Source organism: Rattus norvegicus, chromosome 14 (assembly GCF_021556685.1).
Source record: "Rattus norvegicus strain SHRSP/BbbUtx chromosome 14, alternate assembly SHRSP_T2T, whole genome shotgun sequence".
NCBI classification, from domain to species: Eukaryota; Metazoa; Chordata; class Mammalia; order Rodentia; family Muridae; genus Rattus; species Rattus norvegicus.
Window position 1 is genome coordinate 12,612,789 of NC_141547.1, and position 5,556 is coordinate 12,618,344.

The window sequence follows — 5,556 nt, forward strand, 5'->3', positions numbered from 1 at the left end:
GTGATGGTGATGATGGTGGTGGTGGTGATGGTGGTGGTGGTAGTGGTGATGGTGGTGGTGGTAGTGGTGATGGTGATGATGGTGGTGGTGATGATGGTGGTGGTGGTGATGGTGGTAGTGGTGGAGGTAGTGGTGGTGATGGTGATGATGGTGGTGGTGATGGTGGTGGTGATGATGATGGTGGTGGTGGTGATGGTGATGATGGTGGTGATAGTGATGGTGGTGGTGATGGTGGTGGTGGTGATGGTGGTGGTGGTGGTGGTGGTGGCGGTGGTGCTGATGGTGGTGATGGTGATGATACCCAGCATGAGTCATCCTCTAGAGGCAGAGCTTATTCTTTGGTTCTATGTCAAGCCTTGTACATACTTCTACTATTATACGGCACACCATATTATAAACCCTTATTTATATACTACCATGGTATTTATCTTTGTCTTAATGCCTAACGCAGTGCCTGATTGAATATCAAAATAAATAAATGAAATCTCTAGACAGATTTGTTTCGTGGGCAAAATGTAATCTGTCATATTTACAAACTCCCGAAAAATAACTCTGTTTGCTACTCAGAATAGAGTCATCGCAAGAGCTATGAAACAGAAATGGTTTGGATTTATATAATTTTAATAACTATAATTTAAAATGGTTCTCCTTTCATCAAATCACAGGTTTGTTTCCTCACTGTAAAATCACTGTACACAGTTCTCACCGCATGACATAACAGCCATCTCAGAACAATGTGCAGATCAGAGAGGACATCTGGCATTTAATAGAGGCTTCGTGTATCTTCACGGCCATTAGTTAACAGCTTCAGGTCTCCATTGCACATTTATTAAGGTGTTCTGGACTTCTGGGCTCTAAGGACGGAAATAGAAAATGTTATGATGTATGTACTTATGATCAGATATCTGAGGTTAAATGTGTTGCTTACTAAATTAAATGAGGGCATTTAGCAAATTAGAACAACATCCAAGGGCTGGCTGATGTTTGTTTCAGGACTTCTCATACAGTAGCTACTAAAGTAAGCCCCAGAGAGAAGAAAGGCTGTGTCTCTAGGGGAATCTAGAGACACATCTCCTATAAAATACAGTGTCTTTGATTAGCACCTACACTTTACATTTTACCCCACTACTTATTATTCTAAAGGTTTCTTTCTTTGTTTTTTTGTTTTCTTTCTTTCTTTTGTTCTTTCATTCTTCCTTCCTCCCTCCCTCCTTACCTCCCCTGTATCTACATTCCTTTCCTTCTTTCTTTCTTTCCTCCCTCCCTTCCTCCCTCCCTCCTTCCTTCCCTCCCTCCCTCTCTCTTTCCCTCCTTCCTTCCCTCTTTCCTTCCTTCCTTCCTTAGTTCTGGGAATACAACCCAGAGCATTTCATATGCTAGGTAATATTCTATAGACTTCAAATAACTTAGGGCTTGTGCCCTGGAAACTGCTGCCAGAACTAAGATATGACTTCTAACCTACCCTTTCATTTGGCCCCAAGGACCAGGAATGGTCAATGTGAAACATGAAGGCAGTATAGAAACGAAGACCACATCTGTATATGCCACTCACTATTTATTATCTTTTGTGTGTGTGTGTGTAGGGGGGTTGGGGTGAGGTTGAGACAGGGTTTTTCTTTGTAGCGCTGGCTGTCCTAGAACTAGTTCTGTAGACCAGGCTGGCCTGGAACTCACAGAGCTCTGCCTGCCTCTGCTCCTATTAAAGGTGTGCACCGCCATTGCCTGGCCCACTTACTAGGTTTTGACTTTAAACAGGTCACTTAATCTTTCTGAATTTTAACTTCTCAATGAAAATACCAGCCCCTGCCTTGCCCCATCTGAGAATATTTTTAAAGGTCAAGTGAAAACTGCTTAGGGATCTGACTTAAGAGCAGACAGTGGGTAGGGACAAAAGAAGTCTGGATCTAGAACCACAGTAAAACACACCACAGTTAAGCACAGCATTGAAGATGCTGCTATTGCAATGATCAACCCTGCCTCGTCGGCCATTACTGCTGGCCCAGCATCAAGGCTTGCTGAAGTATTGCGATTGCTTCTTCCAATAGCAAACGAAGTCACTAAATCCTAATTTAAGTTGTGAGAAAGGTTAGAAAGTTACATGTCCCGCCTCCTCACCTTTTATGGTAGAAGACTCACCCATGACGCCCAACTGAACCTTTCCCTCAGATGCCAGCAGAAATTAACATGTGAGTTCCAAACACTTCTTCCTGGACGTCTTGTCGCGGTTACCATGTTGTCTACAGATAGGGAAGGAGGATAAGGTAGAGTGCAGAAAGCTTTAGGACAGGAGGCAAATCCATAAGCAATAGTCCACACTTCCGGATTGGTTAGGGTTGACTGTGCTGAGAAGTTTACAAGCCAACAGGACAAGGTGCCACTGATGTTCTGCTGGGAGGGGAGATAACTTTTGTGAGATTTATTAATTTATTATTATTCTTTGTGTACAGGGCATATGTAGAGGCCAGCGGACAACTTCCGGGAGTTGGCTCTCCCTTTCTTTCATGTTGGGTCTAGGGATCAAAGTCAGGTCATCCAGCTTGGCAGCAAGCACCCTTACCCACTGAGCCATCTAACCGCCCCGTGAGGAGATTTAAGTCAAAGTTGCAACATGAGCAATCTTTCTGTTGTTTTACTAACATTGTTTCCAACAGTTATTAACTAGTTTACATCTCATGCCTTTTGCTCATTTTACCTTTGACCTTTAAATTTAGGCTATCTCAAACTTTTTTTTTTTAATCACAAGCAAAAATAAAGTCCCTCTCATTCTATGCACTCAGTGCCTGGTGTATAATAGGCCTGTGTGTTAGTCACGTTTGCACAGATTGGTAGAGCGCTGTAAAAACAGGATTCCTATGAGATGACTGCTGGCTTTGCTCAACCTTGCTCAGCTCAGAGAGAAATATTTGAAGAGAAAACCTGCCTCCCAGATAGTCTGTTTTGCCTGAAGCAAACAAGTCCAGGAAAGAGAGACCACAAACCAGCACCCAGCCCCCATAACTGATCAACCTCCTCACTCCCAAGCCTTCATAAAAGTGTCCCAGTTAGCTCTTCCCCTTGCAGAATCTCTCCATTCCCATACGAGAGAGGCTTCCCTTCACTGTGTGTCCTTATGAACACAGTCTCACCTGAGGTCACACCCTGGTCTCCTCCTGCCTTCTGTCCCTTTGTGCTGCCTCTGAAATCTAGCACAGCTGTGCTTAAGAAATCCGATCAAACGTCGTGAAGGAAAAAGGATTTGTTTGGGCTCACGGATTCAGAAGATCAAGTCGATGGCAGCTTGAACTCATACACTTGGACAGAGGAACACCAGGGCAGCAGGGATACAGACTGGAAGAAGCATTTGCTCTGTAGGAGACAGGAAGCAGAGAGCAAGGAAGCAAGTGATGACCAGCATAACTTATATGTCGCACCTCAGTGTGATTCATTTACTTAGGTCCCACTAAGTAAATCTCAAAATTAGATCTCAAGTTACTAGAATATCCTGAAGTAGTGTGGGACAGACTTCCTGGTAGGCAAACAGATAAGGAGAGGGCTCATGACTAAGGTAGTAAAGACGGTGAACTTCCAAGATGGCTGGATTCTTCATCACCTTCCTGAGCTGAGACAAACATTTAGCAGGCTAAGGCTATGAGGGACTTTTCTCCTGCCGGTAGGGCTGACTTAACAAGCTCAAAGGCTGGTCAGGGCAATCCTTACACACCTGTGAGGCAATCAGCCAGCCTGTCTTTCTTCAAGCTGACTGACCTTAAATTAAAGGGGAAAACCCTTCAGAGACTGAAAAACTTCTAGAGAAGAGGCTGGATTTTTGGCTTCCCAAGTTCCCCCTCTGCTTAGCAAGCAGATGGTCTTCTTTTCTGTGTACCTGCTGCAAAGTGTGTCTTTCCTCACTTCCAGAACAAACCATTACGAACTGCTGATTCTATCTGCTCCTGTTTGCCATGATCAAGAGTTTGTGATGGCTAAAGTTATGTTTTAAGTTCTAATTACTGTGATTAAGAGAGCTCTATAAAATGGAAATACCTCTCACCTGTAAGCCCTGCTTACCCAAGGATAGATAGCTCCTAGAATGATGGGGGCTGCTCATGAAAGATAATAAGCCAGGTTTTTTTTTTTTCTTCTGTAAACAAGTTTGCTTGCTCCAACCGTAAAGGATGTGTGCTTGGTCACATATAGGCAGGAGGTAGGCAGGCAGGAAGTACATCAGGAGGTATGCTTGTTCCTGATTGGAGAAAGGTAGGAAGCTCATAGCCATATGGGTTTTGCCTATACAAGCCCCTAGGGTAATTTGGCACCATGCTCTGGGAATCCAGGTATGGCCTTGGACACTATCAAGGATCCCGGCCAGTGCTTAATAAAACTTCAAAAAACGTGGCTCAGAAATTGTGGTCTGATTCTCCCTGGTAGCACTGATGTTCTCTGGGAGGCCCCCACTGAGATCAGACAGGTTACCCAAATTCTAAATCTGGAGCTCCACTCCAGGGCGGCCCCGGGGCTGAAGGGCCCTCCCAGGAGGTGAGCGCCTTGAGAGTTCCGATGCTCTGAGGTGTGCTTTTGCTTTCACGGACTCTCAGAGTGAACTGCTGTGCGGAGAAAAGCAGCAAGCCCGTGGAGGCCTGCCCTAGTAAGTCATAGTAATCTTCTGTGACATCTGGTTCTGTTGGGATCTAGATCTGGGACGATGGGATTCAATACTATCTCATCTAGGGCGAGATGTCCACCACTCCGTCTCATTCTGGCTGTTTGGATATTGGGAGCCAAGATGGGAACCAGGCAGGCTCTGTTAAGTGTTTGAATGTAGGTGGCCACCACGTGTTTTGTTGTTGACTAGTCTCTTCTGACAGCATGAATGTTCTATGTCTGTGTCTATTGGTTTATTTTTTTTTTTTTGTCTTTGCCACCACCAGCCACCAGCCACTGTCACCACCATTTGCCATGGCTGCTTTGAGGGCTGGGGCACAGAATTTCTTATCTCTGAGCTTTCTGGTCTCTGTAGCAGGGCTTCAAATGTCTCTTTGGTGTGGATAATATTAAATTGTTTTATGCTGTTCTGCTCCATTGAAAATCTGGCTCTCATGTTGGGGTATGTCTCTTCCTTCTCTAGACACAAGCATGCATAGTTAAAGTTTCCTCTCTGTCCTGTGTCAGCCGAGCCACCTGAGTTTATGACAGAGACATTTCAAATGTTATCCCCTTTCCTGGTTTCCTGTCCATAAATCCCCATCCCACCCCCTTCCCCTTCTTCTATGAGGGTGTTCCCCCACATAATTACCCACCCCTTCCTACCACCTCTGACATTCCCCTACACTGTGGGTCCAGCCTTGGCAGGACCAAGGGCTTTGGGCTTTTCCTCCCATTGGTGCCCAACAAGGCCATCCTCTACTACATATGCAGCTGGAGCCATGGGTGGCTCCGTGTGTACTCTTTGGATGGTGGTTTAGTCCCTGGGAGCTCTGGTTGGTTGATATTCTACACCTCAGTATTTGTACGTTTATTGGATATGGCTAAAAATCTCTAACAAAAAAGTTAATTTAACCTTACCCCTCTGCACTCCGAACT

General features: G+C 45.0%; 1 long non-coding RNA gene across 2 annotated transcripts; it reads right to left on the minus strand.

Moving 5' to 3' along the window:
* Positions 1-603: 603 nt before the first annotated feature.
* On the minus strand, positions 604-3,375 carry LOC120096572 (uncharacterized). 2 transcript variants are annotated; one of them, XR_015637700.1, is made up of 3 exons: positions 3,126-3,375; positions 2,137-2,237; positions 604-854 (listed from the first exon to the last, which is right to left on the minus strand). It is a non-coding gene; the product is annotated as an uncharacterized LOC120096572 (long non-coding RNA). The 2 variants fall into 2 exon arrangements; XR_015637699.1 differs by having other exon boundaries at positions 2,116-2,237.
* Positions 3,376-5,556: the final 2,181 nt, after the last annotated feature.